The 24,949-nt window shown below is 32.3% G+C and overlaps 1 protein-coding gene across 18 annotated transcripts in view; it reads left to right on the forward strand.

Moving 5' to 3' along the window:
- Positions 1–24,949, forward strand: part of PTPRD (protein tyrosine phosphatase receptor type D) — a 2,844,105-nt gene that overhangs the window by 204,270 nt on the left and 2,614,886 nt on the right. The gene's annotated exons all lie outside the window — the stretch shown is intronic.

Consider the following 24,949-nt stretch of genomic DNA (forward strand, 5'->3'; position numbering starts at 1 on the left):
TAAGTTATAAATCCCCTAAGGTCAAGAACTTTGTTGTATATTGTAATATAGTTCCATAAGAAAATGTTCTGTACATGGTAACAACTTAATAAATATTTTCAAAATTATGTGTTGGTTGTTGAATTGCTCTAGTTTCAACTTTGAGGGAAGTTATTAAAAAACCAAATTGTTTTATATGAATGTACCATTCTTCTCTTTAAATATTTCTAGATTTCACAGATTCATATCAACCCTAAAAGATTTATGGTTAAGATTTTCACCAGCTTAAAGTGCTATATAAACATCAGCTGTTGTTATAATTATCCTCTTTATTATTAGATGATTAATGTTAGAGAAAATAAATTTTTGATCTTGAATCCATGACTAATCAGTAATGATAATCAGTATGATTTACATATATAAACAAGCAAGGCTAATACTAATCAATTGTCCATTAAATCTCAGAGGAATGAACAGGTAATCTGGATGAATTAGTTTAAAACAAAACAGTTAACCATGAAGTTATTCATCATTTAAGTTCACTGTGTAGTTCTCTAAAATTCACCCAATACTTTATTTCACTTATTTTTTCTGTCTTTTAGATTAATACTCTGCTTTCAGAAGATTTAAGATGTCTTAAAAGTTATAACCCAGTGCAAAACAAGACAGCACCACATTGAAAGTATGTAAAGGAAGCAGGTGCTTTTAGGCATCTGAATTGGGCTCATGACCATAATTAAGCAGAGAATTTGTTGTTAAAATTTTCTGTCAGTGCAGACAAGAAGGAAAACGTGTGAGGTTATGTAGTCACCAGATAATTGCTAACCCTTGACTTCAATTTAAATTGTGTGAACTGGACACATTAATTCATTTTAAGTGACTCCATTACAGCTAAGTCCAAAACTCACTGAGGCCTAGTACATAGAATTAAATGAAGCTTAATGGGTCATATGGAGGGAGCAGCAAGTGAACTGTTAAAGAATCTTAGACATAAAGAATTGTAGGAAATCTTCATCACTGGAGCTTATGCTTTTAGTAAAGAATTTTGTTATTCTATTTTATATTTCTCACATATTTTATGGAATACAATAATGTTTGGCAACAAATATACTTTGGTAATAAAAGCAATTCCCAAAGGAGTAGAGAAAATCATATCCTTTTCAGCTGATTATGGTGGAAATGGTGGTGGATTTTTTTTTTTTTTGGTCAGGTCCAATTCTTTATGACCACCTTTGCAGTTTTTTTGGCAAAGATACTGGGGTGGTTTGGCATTTCCTTTTTCAGAATGTTTTATTAAACTGAGGCAAACAGGATCACACAACTAGACAGTGTCTGAGATCAGATTTGAACTCACTGAAGTTTAATCTTGATTCCAATCCAGTGCTTTATCCTCTGCACCCCCTCCTTCATAAGCTATCTAATACTAAAAATTATTTAATTAGGAATATCAAATTATATCTCATATAGAATTAGGAGACATTAACTAATAAACTTTTATGCTTTAAGTTGACACATTGAAATGATCCTGTATATTTGAAATAAAATTTCAATTAGTTTCTATAGAATTTTGCAAGGTACTTATTGTGTACAATTTGTGACTTCATTTAAAATAAAATTTCACAGGTTGAAGGGGACTCTAAAATGTCAGGTTGGATTTGATTCAAATGACAGCTAGTATACACTACATTGACTTTGGCTTGTGTGCTATAAGGAGTTAGCTTGGGAGATTTACAACCATAGATTGAATCTAGCAGTTCACTATAAACTCAATTTATCATCAGACATTACTTTATCAGATAGTTCCACAAGGTAGAAAAATTATGCTGCAGGTTTCATTAATTCCTTGGCATATGTGACTGGATTCTAAGGATATATAGCTTCTACATGAACATTTCATTGTGGACTGACTTTATTACCAACAGTTCACATGAACATATGCTCATATCTCTTATAAAAGACAAAAACAGCAATTGCATATGGCCTTTTTACCCACCACCTTTTCACTTTCCTTTTTGAAGTTGATGGCCTTGCTTGTATTGCTATTTTTGCCAAATTAAATATCTTTAAATTACAACTCCATGCCAAGATAGGATAGGATTGCTATGAAATAGAATTTTTAAATTCTATGATCTATTTCTTATAATACAGTTGACAAAAGTATTTGTGTACACTAATTTTCAATACATAGCTCATTTAAAAACTCATATACTCAGCCTAGATTTACTTTTAAATTAATCAGCAAGATATTGTTGTTGGATTTTTTTTAGCATTACATTTTTCTCTAGTTAATGTCTTTTTACTTAGAAATTCAAAAATGGTGAAAGCTATAAGATAAACACAGTTGAAACACAAAATCTCATGGCACAAAACTTTGGTAAGGAGCATAAGAATGGGATAAGGAGCAAAGAGATCCAGAGGCACTCTCTTTATGTATAATTATTCATGAGGCTACTTTTTGGAATCTAGTGCTTAAGAGAGAAAAGTAAGAGGAAGAAAACTGGACATGGACTAGGAAGAGCTAACCTGAGATCTGGAGAAAACATACTCTTTGGTAAAATACCATTTTGATATACATATGTTCATGCATACATGCACACACATACATGCACATAAATTGTATGTATATGTATCATATATACATATATGTTCATATGTTTACATATTGTGTTGCTGCATCTAAAAGATGTATGCATACATATATACATTCATACACACACGTATATGAACATATACACATATATAGACATATATAGATATGTGCATATATATAATTAAACATGTAAATATATATAAAAGATATAAAACTATGTTCATGAAAACATATTTATATGTATAGAGTTTTTAATATATTTTTTAAAAATTTTAATATATTTCCTTATTACAAACTTTTTTGACTAGAGATTCCAGTCCTAAAGCAACTACTTTCTTTTCAGCTTTATCTCTTAATGTTCTCCACAAGATCAATTCTGAATTCAAAACAAACTAGATCATTTAATGTGCCTCAATCACATTTTATCCTTGCTCACTACATGTCCTTGATCACAGGAGGTTTTAACTTTTCTATTTCAACGTATGGCAATATGGCTATGATATACAGTTATTTTGACCTCAAAATAAAAATTTGTCTATAGCAGTACAAGAAAAAAACCAAATATCTGCATTTTTATTATTTAATACTGAATTAGAGAATTTGTTCAAGATTTTTTTGTTTGCAGATTATTGTGCATTTAATACATTCTCTGAGCCTGAGAGGCAACAAAATATATATTGATCCTCTGCTTCTTGTGTTAATTTTGGCCTAACAATTAATGCCAAGAAAAAAAAAAGGCTCTCCATCATCCAGCACTACACCATCCATTCCTAGAACCATTGATTAGAATAAATGGAGAAATCTTACTATGGATAAGTTCACTTTCTTTAGTAGTATATTTTCCAGGGATGTCCCCAGAGATGATGAAGTTTACAAACACATAGCCAGAGTTAGCTCAGCATTTGTGAGCTCCAAAGGAAAGTGTGGGAGAGAAAAGGTACTAGACTGTTACTAAACTGAAAGTCTACAGAGTCATTGTGCTGACCTCATTTTTGTTCCCTGTGAAACCTGAATGGTCTATCAGCCTTGCCAAGAAAGTAAATCACCTACATTAGAATTATTTTAGGAAGATTCTGAATATCACCTTGCAAGATGAGATACCAGACACTGAACTACCACATATTCAAAATCTACTGCAAAGAGCATAACTCACATGATCTGGTCACATTTTTTGAATGACAAACATAGTTTTGCCTACAAAACTATTTAACAAAAAACTTACATAAGTACTCACATGGAGGTCAGCAGAAGGTCTCTCAAGGTATCTCCGAATAACTTTTGAATTGATTGAATGTCATTGGAGATGCTGACAAAGGACTACCTGTCATGGTATTGCCATATCAAAGAAGGTGGTAAGCTCTATGAGTGAAGCAGAATTTCAGAAGTTCAAAAGCAACTTGAGATGCACAAATTTAGATACATCTCCACTCCAAAATTTGTGTGAACTATTTGTGCCCAACCTCGGATAGAGCCTTCTGAGTTCATATTGATTTGATCCCCTACAGTTATACATACTTCAACTTGAGCCCAACATAATGATGTCATGTTTGTTCCCTTGGAGAACAAATGATAACAACTCACCTATTTAAACTTATTTTTAAAATAGATAAATTACAAATATCATCTTGTTTTTCAAAACCTTGAGAGTTAGTGCTTTTCTATAAATTTGATGTATTTAGGCTCCACAGAGGAACTTAGTGCTTTTTATTTTATTAGATGGGCATATAATATTACAAGGAGTAATCATTTTCAGCTTAAATGCTTATGTTGTTTGTCAGATGAAGATCTGATTCAAACAATTTTTCTTTAACTTTTAAATTTTATAAACTTGAATAATCAGTATACACCAAGTAAATATCTATTGTGCAGAACCATGTGATAGGCTCTGGGAGCAAAGAATAATGTATATGCTCATGTTTATGTCACTTGGATGGTTCATTAAAACATTGACCAATAAATACACACATATATTTCTACCTAAATATTGTATTATATTATGTCTGTTATATTATTATATTAATTATATATCTGTGACATTCAAAAAGGCATGGGAGCTAGGTGTTTAAAATAGTTTTGGCAAAGGAAAATATACTGAGATTTTTGAGTAATTGGTTCTATCTATGTATAGTTTGAGAATTCATGGGCAAAGGTTCATAATAATTTTGTATTGAATGAAGGGATAAATGAATGGATTGATAGATGAATTAATTAATGAAACCCATCATCAAGCTCTTACTATATGATAAGCCCAAGAGATTGAGTCAGTAAGGTAAAAATCAATCTAAGAGTATTTCCTTTTCTTTTTCTTAATTGTAAATTTCATACATCTGTTCACTTTCCAAATATATTCTCTCTCAGCAACCCATGGACAAATGGATTCATACTAAAGGTTTCCTGTTCAATGAAAACATTCCTATAATTTAACTGCCTTTAAAATCATTCTTGCCAAATTGACTTCATGCTTTTCTGTCACATAGAAGATATTTTAGATCATTTTATTTATTTTTTAGTTAAATCTATAATTAACCTTCAGATTTTTTCTTTAATATCAGTTAATATGAGTTTTTCTGACTGTTATTCTGGTGAAATAATATTTAGGGAATAATTTTGCAGCATGTTAGTGCTTCTAATGTTCATCTTAAGCATTATTTTCAATAGTTTATTGGGCAAATAATTTCCTAACACCAATGATTATATTTTTGGCTACCTGCAGAATAAAACTCATGATCTACTTTATATTTATTAGAATCCCTTCCTTTTATATGTAGACATTAACTGTATCCCACTATTTACTGTCCCAAAATTCCATATTCCAATCCTTTCACTATATTCCTTAGTAAATGTCTCCCCTTATTGTTCCAATAAGTTGCTGCTTTACTCTATTGTATCCTACAATTTCCTATGTTGCTTTCTGTCATTTAGGATCAATTTCTTATTATTCAATTCTCTAGTTCTTCTTCTTGTGAAAAGAATTACATGAATTACAGACAAGTTTCCATACATTGCCTCAAACATTTATACAGAATTTTAATATATTATATTGCCATGATTTATAACATGACATTGAACATTTTAAGATGAATTATGTTTGAAAGAAATATTTTTAAAAATTATTAAACTTTATAGACTAGATTCAAATGGTTCAGAAGCACTCAAAATAAATACAACTCTTGTCATTTGTTTTTAAACCTTGTATATGTGCTTATTAAGTAAAACCTCCAGTTTATTAATTCATAATGTCATAACCTCTTGCTTATAGCCACTCATAATTGAAAAAGTATTTTAAATTCTTGGGAAATAATATTTTAAGATAAAATGCATAACCTTAATTGTTATATAAAGGTTTTTTTAATTGTATAACTAGTTTTATATTTATTTTAATAAAAATTGAAATCAATCTTTAACAAAAGATATAGAAATTTGCTTTCAAGTGTCAGGCAAGTGATCACGTCTCCTGTAAGAGATAGGACTTTGATTCTATTGCTCAAAGTATATAGATGGTGATAAAAATCCATAAATGGAAGGAATCTTGTTCTCATAGTGATAATGCATCATATCCTGTTTTTTTCAAAGCAACTTCTGTGAGATCTGAGTTATGATACTGTTATAGCTCTTCTGATGACCAGCTATAATCGTGGGAGAAAAGTCTTGTAAAATACTTTAATAATCTGAAAATACATATTGCATATCATAGTATATAGTAATTAGAGAAATAGGGATTCCTTTCACATAGTAAAAAATAATTGTAATCTTCACAAGCAAAATCATTCAATAACAGTATCTTCTAGTAGTAAAACAAGAATATTTACCTTAAACTTTAAACATATTGAGAAATGATGCAATAAAATAACTTAGATGAGCCAAATATTATAGTGTTAAATGTCAAATTTCATTAAAGATTTATGTTCTTTTGCACATATTTAACTTTATTAGACTACTTACTGTCCTGGAGGGAGGGGGGGGTAAGAAATATTTGGAACACAAAGTCTTACATAAATGAGTGTTGAAAACTATTTTTACATGTACTTGGAAAAATAAAATACTACTGAAAAAAATACACATGTCCCAGTATTTTCTCTTGAAAACTAACATTCAATTCTTAAATTAAAATCTCAGTCATAGAAAGTTTATTGTATGTATTTTTGTTATCATTTAGAAATTTCCATTATGGGATTTTCTTGGCAAAACTATGGGAATGGTTTCCCATTTCCTTCTCTTGCTTTTTTATAGACAGGGAAACTGAGGATGTTAAGTGACTTAGTTACATTCATATGCCCAGTGTCTTAGGCTGGATTTAAACTCCAGGCTTACTGACTGTAAGCAAAGAGCTCTATTCACTGTCACTTAGCTGTCCCTTATTATAGCTTTACATATATTTACAAAGCATGTTATATTTATATTATATCATAGAAATGCCTCAGGATTTATATAGTTGCAAATTAGTTATAGAAGTTTTATTCTCTTCTAACCTAATGCTGTTCTTTGTGGTCTAATACATTGTAAATCTAATATTAAAATGATCCCAATTAAATTAAATTCAAGTAACTGAACAGTGTTTTTGAATTTTTTTTTCTGTATAAGATAGAATTATTTGAGGCATCAAAATCATGGTAATTTTTCACACCTCACTTATTGCTATCTTGGATTCAACAATTGGATGTGTAATATATAAGGAGTCACCTTTTGATTCCTTATATGATAATCAAGCCTATTTAAGAAAATGTTCCTCTGAAAGAATGTGGGCTTAGGATTGAAACAAAGACTTCATATTACCTTTTTTATTTCAAATCTTTAAGTAGATCACAGATGTTTTTACAGAGCAAGTACATATTCATGAATTTATTAGTCATCATAATGTTATTAAGTAACGCAAAACATAATGCTATTAAGTAATGCAAAATAAGTCTAGACACCTAGGCTGAGCTATTAGATGTTTGACATTTGCAATATTAATTAATTAATTTGTTTAGAGGCTCATAATTTGAGCTTTCCCTGTGAGCTTACATGCTTAGTTTTGATAGACCAGTAAGATTACAAGTGGAGATGTTTCATATGGCTCTTATACACCCTCATTTCTAAATAAATTTATTTCTAGCCTGTGCTCTCTAGCCTATCATCAGAAAAGAAGAATCCTTGTGAATGTGCTTTCCTTATTCACTACCAACTAATTGTTGACCTCTTGTCACAGACTTCCAAATAAGCCCAAGAAATCCTGAAATAGAAGGATCTTTCAGACCACTTGTTCTGCTTCCAACCCAATCTCTGCAAACCTCATTATTGCAAGCAATTTGATAAATTATTTTCATGCATTCTTTGGTACATAGGAAAAATCTCTATCTAAGATTAACTAGCAAGGTTCTCTAAATTGACATGTGGACTAACATTCTCCCCCCATATTGCCTGCCATTATTTTAAAGAATAAGTTTGACCTGCTGGCCAGTATATATAGTCCTTATGCCACTTTGACTGGCAAAAAAACAAATGTACAGTGTCATAAGCAACAAACAAAAAAATGCTTTCTTAAGTTGAATTATTTTATTTCAAGAAGCAGTGGGATAGTCTAATTAAGGAGACTTTTTTTTCAGTATGAGAAATATAGGACAAAATGTGCTCACTTTATATATCTCTCAGGATGATTCAGTACCTTTCCAAAGCAATAATAGATGTCCTAGATTGAAGATACTAACTAAGGGACAAACTGTGGAAGAAAGACCATGTAGGGAGATACATGTATATATACATATATTTTAATATGTATACCTGTATACATATATCTATGCATATATGTATGTATATATGGATATATATACACAAATTGTATGTACACACATATAAACCTATGCAAATGCTTATTTGCTGAGTTAGTGTGGGGAAAAGGAATGTCAAATGGTCTCTTGCCATTTCAGGTGTAGCATTGGACCTTATTTGAACCTAGCCTTATATGTAACCACTGAGAAGTTAGATAGTGACCTGTGAAAGCCATCCATACAGAAGATCTCTGGGGTATATTTAAGGGTATGGTATAATACAAAGAACTGCTCTAATTGGATGTTTGAAGGCTTCATCTAGACAGATGAACCCATTGAACCTGGAAGGTCACTACAATCATTATTATGGCTTTCTCAAGCTGCTAGAAACGTGGTCCTAATACTCTTGATAAAAATCATTATTTATTTATTTATTTTAATAATAATAATAATTATTATTATTATTATTTTTACTGAAGCAATTGGGATTAAGTGACTTGCCCAAGGTCACACAGCTAGAAAGTGTTAAGTGTCTGAGATCAAATTTGAACTCAGCTCCTCTGACTTCAGGGCTGATGCTCTATCCATTGCCCTACCTTAGCTAACCCAATAAAAGTTACTTTACATTTTATTGTAGTTCCTTTCTTCTGGTGAACAATCCCACAATAATTCAAACCATATCTTTCCATAATTAAAAGTAGGATTTAGGATAGAAATAAATTAACCTGGAAACATTCAGTTCTTCAAGGTGGGAAGAAGACATTGCTGTGGAATGCAAAGGGAAATGAATATATATTGTTGATATAGCAGTGATAGAAAATGTGAACAGGTATGAGTTGGCTTGATGAAATTTGTTGAAAATGTATTCTTTCCTCCCTGAAACTGGGAAAATGAACTGGTTTTCCAGTTGGTAGTTTGGCTGAAGGAAGAGATTTTGTCATTGCTAACATCTATTTTTCATTAAATTTTAAAATATATGATGATCACACAAGTTGGCATAATCAGAGATAACAAATCTAAAGCTCTTTGCAAACCTTTTATGTACTATATAAATTTTACCCTTTATTATTATTATCTTTATATTAAAAATAAATGCTTTTAATAAAGTTTGAATAGCACATTACCATGATCTCTTTAATCAACAACACTATAGAATGGGTTATAGATTTTGTTCTGAATCCTATTCAACTGTTTTGTTAGCATTGAATACAATTAATGGAATCTCTTTTGTCATTTTTTCCATTTCCATTGGATATTTTTAAATGCGTAGTGTTATAAATTTGGAATTGGAAATTATTTTAGAGGCTATCAAGTCCAAACCTCTCTCTTTTTTTCTGTATTTTCTGTATTTTACAAATACAGAAACTAAAGCACAGAGAATTTAGAATTTCCAACAGTCACAGAAACAGTTAAAGATCTAAATCAGGCTTTAACCCAGATCTTTTTTTTTCTTCCACTTTATTTATTTTTAACACACATTGCTTTAGATGAATCATATTGGGAGGAAAAATCAGAACAAAAAGGAAAAATCATGGAAGAGAAAAAAAGAAGTGAACATAGCATGTACTGATTTACATTCCATCTCCATAGTTCTTTTTCTGGATGCAGATGGAATTTTCTGTCCAAAATCTATTGGGAGTGCTGAATCACTGAATCATGAGAAGAACCAAGTGTTTCATAGCAGATCATCACACATTCTTGCTATTATTATGTACATTGTATTCCTGGTCCTGCTTTTTTTGCTCAGCATCAGTTCATGTAAATCTTTCCAGACCTTTCTAAAATCAGCTTGTTCACCAATTTTTTACAGAACAATAATATTCCATTATGTTTGGCCATCCCCCAATTGATGGGCATCTACTCATTTTCCAAATTTTTGCTACCACAAAAAGAGCTGCTGCAAACATTTTTGCACATGTGGATCCCTTTCCCTTCTTTATGATTTCCACTAACAATTAACCTGTTTTACAATGTGTCCACTATCTTATACCAAGCTCAGCTTAATGAACATATTATTTCTAATAGCACCAAAGTTACAATGGCTTGATCTAATTTCGTCCTAGAAAAAATAATCTATTCTTTGATGAATAAGAACTAAGATTCATTATATCAAAAACCCTTTGGTAATTCTATGAAATTGAACAAAAAAGCATTAAAATAAATGATAGATTCAATATCAACTTAATACTATTACATTTCAAGACTCCACCTATATGTCAAACAAGACACTTAATGTGGCAGAATGGGTATAGAGCAACATTCCAGTCATCATGACACTCATTCAGGTCTTACTACTTGTTGGAATCCTTACTAACTGTTAACGAATTAGAGTTGATCTAATCTTACAAGAAGATGTTTTGGGCAGAACCTGAAACAAGGTACTAAGTAGAACTAATTAATACAAGGCTTGTGTTCACACCTTTACTCATTGGAGTTCAATGAGTTCACACCTCCCTTGAAGTTCTTTGGGCCAGAGAGCACTATGGGAGAAAACCCATAATCCCTCTCTCTCGTATCCCACAATTCCTCCCTCTTGTATAAAAGAAACAGACACAGAGCACTTTGGGGGATTTTCACCGGAATGGCATGAAGACTGGAGCTGGCTGGAGGCTGAAGAAAGTAGAGGCAGAGGCTGAAGGACCAGACCTTTGGATTTAAAGACATTTGGAGAGAGCTCTTGGAACCAAGCAGAGAGATAGGCCTCTAAGCTAACCGGGCTATATTGGGATAATAAAAGATCTGAACTTTTATCACCTGGCTGTGTTTTGAGAAGAAAAAGCTCACCACACCTGAAGAACGGTGTGAGCCCTTTGTCCAGTCTTCTGACCGGATGGACTTAATCTGTGAGACTGACGCCGCCATCCCGTGGGCAGCTGCAAGCACATCTGGTGCTTTTTGGCCCCATTTAGCCCTTCATGATGGGCCCCGTTCTTCAGTTCTTCTCTAGACCCGTCTGGTTTCTTAGAGAACAGTTCTAGGATCTTGACTCTGGCTTCCAACTCCTCTGACCGCTGCTGCTTTTGTCTCATGGGAACTTCAGGCTGACCAGATCTGAGGCCAGACACGAGAGACAGTGCCCACAGGATTCTTAACCCACTCGTGTTGGGGATCCCCACTCCCCCCTCATTCCTTCGTCCTTGAGGACATACTCTCACTCAAGGTTCCACCACATTTTGGCGCCCTGAACGTGGGACAAACAGACCCCTCAGTGGATTTCAGTGGAAAAGCTCCGATCCTGATTCAAGTGGAAAAGCTCCGATCCGGATTCAAGTGGAAAAGCTCCGATCCTGATTCAAGTGGAAAAGCCTCTGATCCTGATCCAGTGGAAAAAACTTCAACCCAGAAATTAGGGTGAGTGCAACAAAGAAATTTTGTTAGAAGAGTTAAAGTAGAATTTCAGCTAAGATGGGACAGATATTTAGAAAACAGTCTGTTTCTGTTCAAGGAAAATGTTTAGAGAGCATTGTCAAAATTATGGAAAGCCAAGGTTTAATTATAAGTTTACAGCAAATCACTGAACTTTTACAAACTGTAAAGGACATATGTCCTTGTTTCTCTCTTGATAAGGAATTAGATCTAAATGAATGGAAATTGGTTGGAGAGGATCTTTGTCAATTCTATGATAAAAATGGGCCTAACTCAATAATTAATACATATAATGTAATACAATTGGCTATAAGAAGTTATTTAAGTGATAGAATGATGAAAAGGAAAGTACAGGAGGAAGTGCCAACTTTACTAGGTGAAAAGGAGGACAAATCAGATGAGAATGGAGTTAATTACAATTCTGAGTGTGATACTTCACAGCAGGAGGAATTAGGTGATTCCATATCTCATGACCCTCCCCCCGCAATTAACCCTTCATGGGTGGAACAAGGGGGAGGGAGAGAGACAGAAACACAGTCAGCTTCTCCTGTAAAGCAGAATTTGACAAGATTAGAAAAAGCATTAATTAAAGCAAAAAATGAAGGAGAAGATATATCTGATTTTATAAATGCATATCCTGTGATTGAAGAGCTCAACTCCTCAGGTCAAAAAGAGAGAAAATACACTCCTTTTAATTTGGGAAAAATTAAAGATTTGAAAAAGGGTTGCACTCTTTATGGGGCTACATCATCTTATGTGAAGATGTTACTGGATAATTTGTCTAATGAAATCCTAACCCCGAATGACTGGAAATCCATAACGAAAACTTGTCTAGAACCGGGACAAAATTTATTGTGGCTTTCGGAGTTTCATGAATTATGTAGGATTCAAGTCCAACGCAATAGGCAAAAAGGAGCTGTTGTACAAATCACTTTTGACCAACTAGCTGGTGAAGGTCAGTATGCAGAGAGTTCAGAACAGATTTATTATCCCATAACAGTCTATGAGCAAATTTCTAAGGCTGCAATAAAAGCTTGGAATTCTCTCCCTGGACAGAAAGATGGAAATAATGCTTTCACAAAAATAGAGCAAGGTCCCAATGAAACTTTTGCAGATTTTGTGGGACGTTTACAAACAGCTGTAATAAGAACCATTGGAGACAATGCAGCAACAGAAATAATGACTAGACATTTGGCTAAGAAAAATGCCAATGAGATTTGCAAGAGAATTATATGGGGGCTAGACAAAAATGCTCCTTTAGAAGAAATCATTAGACGCTGTGCCACAGTGGGCACAAATGCTTATTATGCCCAGACTATGATGAACATGGAAAGACAAGGTCCTTCTTGGAACCTTGAGTGAGAGTATGTCCTCAAGGACGAAGGAATGAGGGGGGAGTGGGGATCCCCAACACGAGTGGGTTAAGAATCCTGTGGGCACTGTCTCTCGTGTCTGGCCTCAGATCTGGTCAGCCTGAAGTTCCCATGAGACAAAAGCAGCAGCGGTCAGAGGAGTTGGAAGCCAGAGTCAAGATCCTAGAACTGTTCTCTAAGAAACCAGACGGGTCTAGAGAAGAACTGAAGAACGGGGCCCATCATGAAGGGCTAAATGGGGCCAAAAAGCACCAGATGTGCTTGCAGCTGCCCACGGGATGGCGGCGTCAGTCTCACAGATTAAGTCCATCCGGTCAGAAGACTGGACAAAGGGCTCACACCGTTCTTCAGGTGTGGTGAGCTTTTTCTTCTCAAAACACAGCCAGGTGATAAAAGTTCAGATCTTTTATTATCCCAATATAGCCCGGTTAGCTTAGAGGCCTATCTCTCTGCTTGGTTCCAAGAGCTCTCTCCAAATGTCTTTAAATCCAAAGGTCTGGTCCTTCAGCCTCTGCCTCTACTTTCTTCAGCCTCCAGCCAGCTCCAGTCTTCATGCCATTCCGGTGAAAATCCCCCAAAGTGCTCTGTGTCTGTTTCTTTTATACAAGAGGGAGGAATTGTGGGATACGAGAGAGAGGGATTATGGGTTTTCTCCCATAGTGCTCTCTGGCCCAAAGAACTTCAAGGGAGGTGTGAACTCATTGAACTCCAATGAGTAAAGGTGTGAACACAAGCCTTGTATTAATTAGTTCTACTTAGTACCTTGTTTCAGGTTCTGCCCAAAACATCTTCTTGTAAGATTAGATCAACTCTAATTCGTTAACAGTTAGTAAGGATTCCAACAACTACTGACATGGTTATGTGACCCTTAGCAAGTCTTTTAACAAAATAGTATTCCAGACAACTCTCTCTAAGATTATAGATTTCAATGAAAGTATGAAATTACATTGATACAGGAATTTTCCTTATCTGGGAATTCTCTCTATGAAGGGAATTACATAATCACTATCTCTAAATGGAAAATGCTCTCCACATAAACCATAAATTAAACCATGGATACCTGAAAAATAGTAATTGAAACAAATAAATTATTTCCTTAATCAATAGGTATATGCACCTATTGTTTTAGAAATTCTCAGCTGTTCGGTAGTAGATAGTAAATCCAGAAATTGTGTTTGAAGTGGAAAACATTTATAGAAGAAGATAGAGCTGTACAATAATTTTTTTAATTAATATAATCGACCATGAAAAGTGAAGAAGACAAGAGCTGTGATGCTTCAGCATCATCAGAGTAGTTTTAATGATTACGTTCTTTCCTTTGTAAGCTGCTTCTACCAAGAAGTTATCATCTTCCTCATCTTCATCATCCTCATCTTCATCATAATCATTGACATTTATGTAGTGATAACTATATGCCAGGTATATTATAAATATTATCTTTTTTAATCTTCATGACAACACTTGGAGAGAGATATTATCAGTACCACCATTTTACAGATAAAAACACTGAAATGATTTACCCACCATCTGATATCAGAGCATAATTCAAGTCTTCTTGATTCCAGGCTGTGTGCTATATTCACTGTGGCACTATATGGTGGCTTTGAATATAATTAGGACTTTCTAAGGACTTCTATCCTTAGGAAGATTGGATGGTTGTTTTAAGTCTCTGGGCCTTCAAAGACAACTAAGCTCAGTAAGAAAGTCTCAAATTCGAGGTTAAAAATCAAAATCAGTACATGAGCTGGACTGGGTAACTATGTGTAATAGAGTTCTTTAGAAATTCAGAGACAACTAAGTTGATTAGTGGCTAGCATTCTAAGCCTGGAATAAAGAAGATCTGAGGTCAAATATAGCCTCAGATGCTTACTAATTGTATCACCTTGTTCTTCTTCCTCTCGGTTTCCTCAGGTGTAAAATAGCACCCACCTCACAAGTTGCAGTGAGCATCAAATGAGATATTTTTATGTGTTTCACACAATGATTGGCACATAGTAGACACTTCTTAAATGCTTATTCCCTCCCCTTCATTATTCCCCCTTTTTCTAAATCTAGCGTTAAATCTTTACAGAAGATCCTGTACCTATATCCTATTATCTTTACTGGCCATGCTTAAATAAATATCTAAAAAAATCATTATTCTGAAGTTGATAATTTAGCTATTTATCTAGTTGATTATTTAATTTCACATGCTTGCAAAATAATTTTGGGTCAAGGTAACATATGATAAAGTTCCAATTTTATGATATTGGAATGAAATCTATTATTTTAACTACTAATTTGGAGCATTTCCATTGATAGTGATGACTTTAAGGTATCTTTGAAGAAATAATTATTTGACTTCAGAAGTTTGTAGTTAAGAAAACTAAGTGCATACTTTGTTATTTTTATGGGAGCATTTGTTCTAAATAGATAGCACGTATTTAAGTAGATAAAGCATTTTGATTTCTTTCCCCATTTGAAACGAATCATAAATTCTGGCACTTTGCTCCTAAATCCTTGAAAATTTCAATAACAAAAAGTGAAACATATTTAATCACAACAATCTGATGTTAATTATGTCTCCTTTGATTTTTATTCATATTCCAAAAAGTAAAATTGGCTATTACTAATAGCTGTTGATTTAAGATCAGTATGTAGAAGTCTGTTAAAGGCATATTACAATCAAATGACATTAAGAAAAAACAATTGCAAAAGATTGTCTATTTTGATAAACCATATAAGAAATATGTGTATATATACATACTGTATAACTAAATATGAAGACGGAATATAATATTGAGTTGCTAAAATATTATATGATCATGATAGAAAATTTATATGATAGAATAGATTTTTATAAACATACTACTATGCAACTTCAAGGTTATAAACATTTCCTTATTGGAAGTACATGCTACTCTTAATCATAAAGTATAATAGAAAATACGCATGTTTGTAAATACACTAAAATCATATAACTTATTTAATGATGATTCAAAATTATTTTCACTGATTTTACCCTTTCTGCATCAAATATTTAAATATAGAAATGATCAATTGAAATTAAACAACTTAGTGTTTACAATGTGCCAGAAACTGTGCTAAATGCTTTAATCTTTCCCAGTATTGTGCTCTTATTCTGTGAGCTATATGATGCTATTTTAAAATTCTAGTGCTACATCATGACATATTTTATGTGTAAAAAGTAAAAAACTTCCACACCGAGTAACAGGGTTCACCCTTACTTTAAATGTCACAGGTATGCTTTAGACTTAAGAATACAAAGTTTGATGCTATTCAGTTGATTCATAAATCCATAACTTCCTACTCTTCACAGTATATATATATATATATATATATTTCAATAGATCAATGACTTAATTCCTATTAATATTCCCTCCAACCATTCAGGTTACAGCCATCTAAGCCTGTCTTTCTTATATAAATCATTGTCCAAGAACCAACATAAATTTTCCACAAAGGTTTCACACAATATGATGGGTACAAGCCTCTAATTCTCTAACCATTTTATGGTTACCAGTGGAGCAAGTAGTTTATCAGTTATCTCTTATTCTGCTTATATAACTGACATCCCTTTTTCCCCAGTTGAACATTTCGTTGAAACCATACTTTATACACTTTCCTCTGCACAGTTTCTCATTTTCAATGTATTATAACATTCTCATGATCCACTATGCACTTCTCCATTGTTTTTGGTCAATACACATTTGATTAAAATATTGTATTCTAATTAAATGTACTTCAAAATAACCTGCAAATTACTTTAAAAAGCACATTAATCTCCTCATTTGTCTAAAATGAAATATCTTTTCTTAATATAAAAGTAACACTATTAAATTTATTTTTTTTAAATTTACATTCTTGAGCCCTACTTCAGTTCCTTCATTCTCTTTTTCTATATGTTAGCTATTACTATAAAGTTTATCTTGGAGATACATTTATTTACTTTGCCTCCTTTTTTCTTCATTTACAAAGCAAAAGCCTACAGTATTTTTTATTAGTATGCTTGATCTGTTTTTGCTTATCTCATAATTACTTTTCTTTTACTTAACGTTTTTCCCTAAAAGCAATTGTAATATATTAGAAGAACTATGAGAGCCCTGTTCTTTATATCTTTATTGTTCTCCTTTGTTTTTGTTTTTGTTTTTTTAAAAAAACTCCTCCATTACTCTATGCCAACCAACACTTCCTTTATTTCCTATATTTTCTGCACATTCATTTATGTTTTTCAAATTTACTTCTTTAATTGACTTAGATAAGAATAAACTTACAGACATTGTCTATTTATAGAACTCTCCTGTTAGATCCATGTCAATGAATAGATAACAAAAATCTAGTGAGGAAATATAAGAGCAGTTGCTTCACTTAAATGTTCCAATCCGAATCCCAATACATTATAGCCACACATTCCTTCTGTAATATATGGTCCCAAGAATACAAAGTGCCTGTGGGCTACTAACACTTAGCACACACTTACAGAATTAGTTATGCCCCTCTTCACCTTACTCATGGATGTAAAAACTGACTTTAACAAGAGACCCTTAAAATGATATTATTGCAAATCTTGTTAGTTTGAACAATTCAAAAGCAAAAACTATATATTTCCATTGGAAAACTTGTTTTGTATTCCAGTATGTAAATTATTTTTTAAGTATTTATGGATAATTGAGGTAAAAGAAAGTATTAAAAGGAAAATTAAGGTCATGTGATTGGACATGACTAAGGCTATTTTTTGATAATTTTTGGTTTGATATTAAATCAAAATGTTATGCCCAATAGTCATTGAATAAAAAGAGAGTGACAATATACTCAATAAAGTACAGCATTTTAGAGATAAAGGGCACCACATTAATAGATGCAATGTTCTGTTTTCTGCACACAGATAATATGGTCAGCAGTGTGAAGTATAGTGCCTCAAGTGGCCTTAGGTCATCTGTGAAGTCTAATGGGTCCTATTACAATGTAGTAAATTGTCTTTAATATTTGTAGGTGATCAGAAATCAATAATATACTAGACCAATTCCAATATGTTGTAGCAAGACAATTATTAAATTTTCATAGTAAGAATTTGTTATTCAGAAATCAGCAAGTATCAGAGGTTAATAGTCTAGTTAATAGTTGAGACTTAAGAGAGAAATGGAGGTAATATTAATAATAATATAAATTAAAAGTATTTTCTGAATATGTTTCTCTCTTTTTGTCTCTCTCTCTCTCTCTGCCTCTCTGTCTCTGTCTCTGTCTTTGCCTCCCTCCCTCCCTCTCTCTCTCCTCCCAACCTCTCCCTTCTCTTCTTCTCCTCTCCCCCCTCATCTTCTCCTCTCTTCTCTCCTCTCCCCTCCCCTCCCCTCCTTTCTTCTCTCCTTTCCTCTCTGTCTGTTTCTCTCCCTCTCTTCCTCACTCCCTCTCTCCCTCTCTCAATTTATTAAACATTTATCGGCATACTCCTGCCAGAAACCCAAGTCAAACTTTTGTGAAACTGTATGGAATCCATGATTTCACCTGTACTCCAAACAAGTTTGGGAAGAGGGGGAAAGAACTAATCTAACTTACAAAATGTAGAACAGGAGATAGAATACCAATAGATATTGATCCTATTACAGAGGATCTCATTATAATATTCAGTGAACTATTAAGTCCATCTTAAAAGCTATCTTCTATACATCCCTCATTCTGTACATACTGGGTACATACATAATTCTCATGGCTAACTGAAAGTGGAGAATACACAGGTAACATTCTCCACGATCTCAAAAAGAAAAAAATAATAAAACATTATTTTTCTGCCTTTTTTGAGGGAATCTTTGGGTTTGTATAGATTCTAAAGTTGAAATTTCATATTGGTAAAAAGGCATTGATGCAGTTAAATAATACAAATTTGGAGAAATGGATTTGAAGACAAGAAAATGAGTTCCAATTCTGCCTCAGACATTTAACAGCTATAAACCTCTAAGCAAGTCCATTACCTTCAATCAGTCAGTTTATTCATCTACAAAATTGTTAAAATATTCACATCTATTTCATAGAGCTGTGAAGATCAAATAAGATAACACTCAGAAAGAATTTTATTATTGCTAACTTATATAAATGTTAGTTTTTATAGATTTTACAATAAAGTATATGCTGTATGAAGATTGCTTGAATTGAGGATGGGGAAATTTGGTCTGGAGAATCAAGAACATGGAAATGACATGATAATTATTTTCAAGTATTTTAAGGATTTTCAAGGGAATGTGGGAATACACTTTTTAAAAAATTGGTTTAAAAGGGTAGAATTGGGAACTATGAGGTAAAGTTTCTGAGAAGTAGATGGAGGTTTAATGTAAGGGAAAAAAATTTCCAAGCATTAGGTCAATCTTAAATGAAATGTACTGACTGTCCCAGGAGGTGATGAGTTCTTTCTCATTAGAGGTTTCCAAACAAAGAGTGGAAGATTCCTATTTCCTTGATATGTTGGAGAAGAACTTATCAGTATGGATTCCCTTCTGATCTAACAGGCAGTTTCAGTCAGATTTTATATGTGTGTGTGTGTGTGAGTGTTTATGTGTGCATGCACATAAAAATATTCCATATACTTGCTGAGTATCTTCATAATTTGAAACTGAAAAGATCTGTAAAGATTACAATGTCATCTAAGCTATTTAAGAATGATAGAAATGAAAAAAAATAATACCCTTCTGCATTACATCCCAACATATCAAACAATAGAGAAATCAACAAATGGAAAATACCTGGTTGCAATAAAAAAAAAAATAGATATTACAGCTTAACAGCAGTTAATGATTTCTTCCAGAGGTCTTCCTATTGAAAGGGACATGACAAAAGAAATCTTTATCTGTTTTTCTGCTAGAAAAACATAACAGCACATAATTTTCTGAAGAAAAGCAGAAAACAACAACAACAACAAAAAAAAAAGAAATTTATTTAAGAAAGGAAAGAGAATAGATAAGGGAAATTGTCTTTTGATTCTCAGCTGGGATAAATTAGTGAAAAATGAAAGAGGAAGAAAACTTCCTTGAGAATTATTTAGAATTTAGTTAGATGTTTTTGTTTCTTTATTTTTAATTTTGTCTGCAGAGTTCCCCTTAAAGGAAATTTAGATTATCAATCAAGTTAGCAACTGTTCCACAATTTATTGCCTTAGCAATTAGTCTGGGACACATAGAGCTTAAGTGACATCATGTAGCCAGTAGTGGCACAAGTAGGATTTCAAATTTTGGCCAGTCCTCTATCCATTGCCTCAAGCTACTTCTTTTAAGGAAAACCAATAAGATTGAACCAGCTCCCTTCTGCTGAAGTTGCTCAGTGAGGCTCAAAACATTCCTGAGTTCTATGTTTTTAACAATGTTGCTTAGTAACTGGACACATACACACACACATGCATACATATACACATTAACACATTAAGAGTTGTAGAATAATATTCCCAATGATATAATAGGGAAAGATTGCACATTTTCTATTGCTTAAGCTTCCACACCCTTTCCCCTCTCCCAAAAAAAACTGACTTTGGGATTTCACATTTTAAAATGTCATATACGTGTGTGTGTGTATAAATATATATATATATATATATATATATATATATATATATGTATGTGTGTGTATGTATGTATGTATGTATATATATATATATGTGTGTGTGTGTGTATGTATATATATGTGTGTGTATGTATATATGTGTATGTATATATATATGTGTGTGTATGTATGTATATATGTGTATGTATATATATGTGTGTGTATGTATATATGTATGTGTATATGTGTGTATATGTGTATGTATATGATATTCATATATACATATCTACATAGCAAATCATGCATCATGTATATAATATACACAATATGTTTTGTTTAATAATACATATACATGTGTGCAAATGCACATAGCAGTTGGAAGCTATATTAAGCGTCTAGATGGCAAAATAAAAAATTCCCATATCCACAATTTTTAAAATGTGAGTTCCTTCAGTCAAAATTATTTTTATACCTTGAAGATTGAAAACTTCCCACTGGATGAGCTTTTCCTCATTACATCATTATGAATAATATTCAACAACTCATTAAAGTCAAGGATGGAAGTTGTTGATCATCTTTTTATTATACTAGTAATATATCTCTATACTTGTGTGACTGCAATGAGTTTAATAATATAATATTATGGCACATAATTAATACTCCCTCACTTTATTAATACCCCCAATTTGCAAAGAACTGTCCAAGTTTTCTATTACTTTGGTATTAGGTTTAATATATATTTATAATTTTCATAAAGAACATTGCTGTTATTGCTAATGTTGATATTTTTATTTGAAGTTTACAAATTCAAAATGTTAAAATTAAAAATGTCTTATGTATAGTGGTGCAATTGTAAAGTCTATAATTTATAAAAAGTAGAACACATGCATCAGAATAATAGAAACATAGGCCCTTTTAGTTCATATGAGCTTATTATATATTAAACATGTTCTAATATAGAACATATTTATTTAAATATTTTAGTATTATTAGAGATAGTATATTTTAATCTAATACTACAAAGAATCTATGTGCAGATTTTATTCTCTCCACTAATACAGATCTCAATATATCTTTCATGATCACCATTCACAGATTTTAGTAGAAAAGATTTCTGATAGTGAAGTCAAATGACTTGGGTTCATATTCTCTCTTATTCAGATCCACTGAACCTTAGTTTCTTCATCTAAAAAATGATCATGTTAGTTAGATATCTTCTGAGGTCCCTTCTAAATCCTAGATTTTCAGAATTTAAGCATCATGGCTCAGCTGCCTACACCTATGCCTACACTCCTACCTCTGCAGGCTTCTTCTTTTATTTCTTGCCAGAACTTCCCTTTTGAGGAAAGACCCAGACTAATCAATCTTCATTCTAAGGACTTCACTGTCATATCCAACTATAGGTTCATCCACTTATTTTCACCTTGTTTTCAACTCCTCTTTTATGTATTGTGTTCCACCATTAGAATGTAAGCTCCTTCAGGTCAATGGTATTTTTTTTTTCTTATATAGCTAGTTACTGAATCCCTAGAAGTGATTACATCATTCATATATAATCTGTATATTTTCATTGATCTGGAACTAGTTACCATATTTTGCTTAATTATAAGTGTAAATATTATGAATTTGAAGCTATGGGATCACAACAAGGAATTCATTGTTTATGCTAATCAGGATCTAGATATTTTTCCATACAAACTGGTTAAGTAGCAGAATGCCTGGCACATAGTAGGTGCTTAATAATTGCTTCTTGATGAATTGTTGCCTGTTGGCCTGATTCTTTGTCCATGTTTTCCCACAAATCTGCCATATGGAGTCCATTCAATATTTGGAAGTGAGTAAGGAAAATATGTTTGTCTTCTCTTGACATGACATTCATATTGATTAAGCTGTTCTTCAATTATTCTTTGTTTTTACTATCTTATTGTACATTTTTCTGGTGGCAGTCTTTTTAATTGCTTCTTTTTCATATATTTTTGTTATAAAATGATGCAACATATTCATGCCCACCATGTAGCTCCATATTGCTCTTTAAATGATGTGCATTTTTCATAAAGCCATATTGCTATTAAAAATTAAACTTTTTATACTATTTTCACTTTTTTAGCATACTTGCACAAAATGACTAATGTGTAAATGTTCTATATCATTTCACATATATACCTTATATCAAATTGCTTACCATCTTATAGAAGGTGGGGAGGAGGGATGAAAGATAAAATTTACAGCTCAAAACTTTTAAAAAATGAATTTTAAATTGCTTTTGCATGTAATTGTGGGAAAATAAAATATTCTTTTAAAAAATTAGACTTTTAAAAAATCACTCCAAAATGTAAAAATATAGTTCCAGGTTTCTTTTTATGCTTGTCCAAGCATTTAATGAAAATACTCTTGTAAAACATGTATGACCATTATAATGCTGCATTGTACAAAAGAACACTGACATAAATAAAGAAACCAGTATTTCTTATCCTTACAACACCATTAATTAACTGTGACATTAAACAATTACAGAATTATAGAGCTAGAAAAAATATTAAGGTATATTCTAGCTCAACCTAATCTTTTTACAGATAAGAACTATAGGGCCCAGATATGTTCATTGATCTGTCCATGATTGCCTGCCAAATTAGTTCCAGATCCATGACTGTAGTTCAGATTCATTTATATTTAAAAGGTCCAATACTCTTTCCACAATGCAGCACTACTAGTAAAATGCTTTGGATCTTATTTTCCTAATCTCTCAAGTAAAGAAATTGTGATATTCTTATGTCATCTAGTTATGTAAAATTTGATCATAAATTTGGGGGATCCGTGGACTTAAAGTTCAAAATTTATAGTCATAGAATCAAACTCCTAATTTTACAGTTAAGGGATAAACTGTAAGGGATAAACAACAATGGCTATTATCTGTTTTATTTTATTTTTATTTGTTTTGTTAAATATTTACCAAGTTAATTTACTTTGGACACTGTCATGTGTTTGATACCTCTAATTTATATAGTAAGTGGCAGAATAAAGAATTGTACACATCCTCTAATCTATATATATATTACTATATTGCTCCTGTTGACATACGCTTAATTCCTATATATTTAAAAGCAAAAGTAAAATGAATCCAACAAATCCCTTTTTGATCTTGCAAATCATGTCTATCTAATGGCATAAGAAAAATTCCAGTAGGAATAATGCAAGATGATATATGAAAGTCGCTTTTTATGGCAAAATCAAATGAACTGCCAAAAATTATGTCAGCACCTTTTTTTGAATGGGTTATATATATCAAGATGGAAATGTCTAGGAAAAATGTTTTGATATTAAAGTCACTAATCAAGGCAAAGAGAACATTTTGTCAGCCCAAGCTTTTACTCTTCCCTTTTATTGCGTGCCTCATGATTGGGAAGTAGCTCAAGTGAGTCTGAATGACAGTAGTCAACTGTCAAAGGGCCATGTGTAATGATGGATCTAGATGCTGTTAACTGCCACTGGACCGTATATAATCATAGTCAAGATAGTAGATTGAAGGCTGATCAGAGTTATGAAGGAAAAAAAACATGAGTGCTGAAGCACATTATGGTCCTAAAGCCACAAACTTTAGATAGGATTTGAAAAAGTAATATTTAAAAAAAAATATGTGCTATATCTTATATAGATATTTAATATCAAATCTTAAAATTGAGCATGTAGTAAAAAGGATCACAAATCACTGGCCCATAGGATCATTGCTTATATTTATGTGGTATAGTACCATATAAATAGAATGTATGTATAGTCTTTTAGTGAGGATAGCCTAGGTTCAAATTCTACCCATCATATTTAGAACTAGAAGAGACCTTGCAAGCCAATATCCTCTCTTGTTATGAGGTTCCATGCTATGCTCTAGTTGCAATACCATGCATTTATTTTAACCAGGTAAACATATTGACATCATTTGCAAGAATATGTGACCTTTGTTAATGGCTAGGGAATGTGGCCAATAAAAAACACTCATTTAAATATCTATTTTGTTTTTATTGAATTATTTTTATATTATATGGGGAAAATGATAAATAAGACAAATTAAAAAAAAACTTTGGGCCCAATAAAAGAGTAATTTTTGATTAATATTTCCTCATAGATTCTTTCTTTCTCAAAGCTGAGCAAAAAGAGTTTGATATTTACCATTTTTATATTGTCAACAATTGAAGAAATCACTAAAAGATATCATTTCATTAATGCACTTCATACTGATATCTAGCAAAAGTCATATAAGAAGAAATACACGCATATATACATACATATTGTTTTGGAATTTAAAAGACTAGACTTCTCAGAAGACATGTTCTCTGACTTTGAGAAAATGATAATCTAATAGGGCAGACAAAAGAAACTAA

This window comes from Antechinus flavipes, chromosome 1 (assembly GCF_016432865.1).
Source record: "Antechinus flavipes isolate AdamAnt ecotype Samford, QLD, Australia chromosome 1, AdamAnt_v2, whole genome shotgun sequence".
In the NCBI taxonomy this organism is placed as follows: Eukaryota; Metazoa; Chordata; class Mammalia; order Dasyuromorphia; family Dasyuridae; genus Antechinus; species Antechinus flavipes.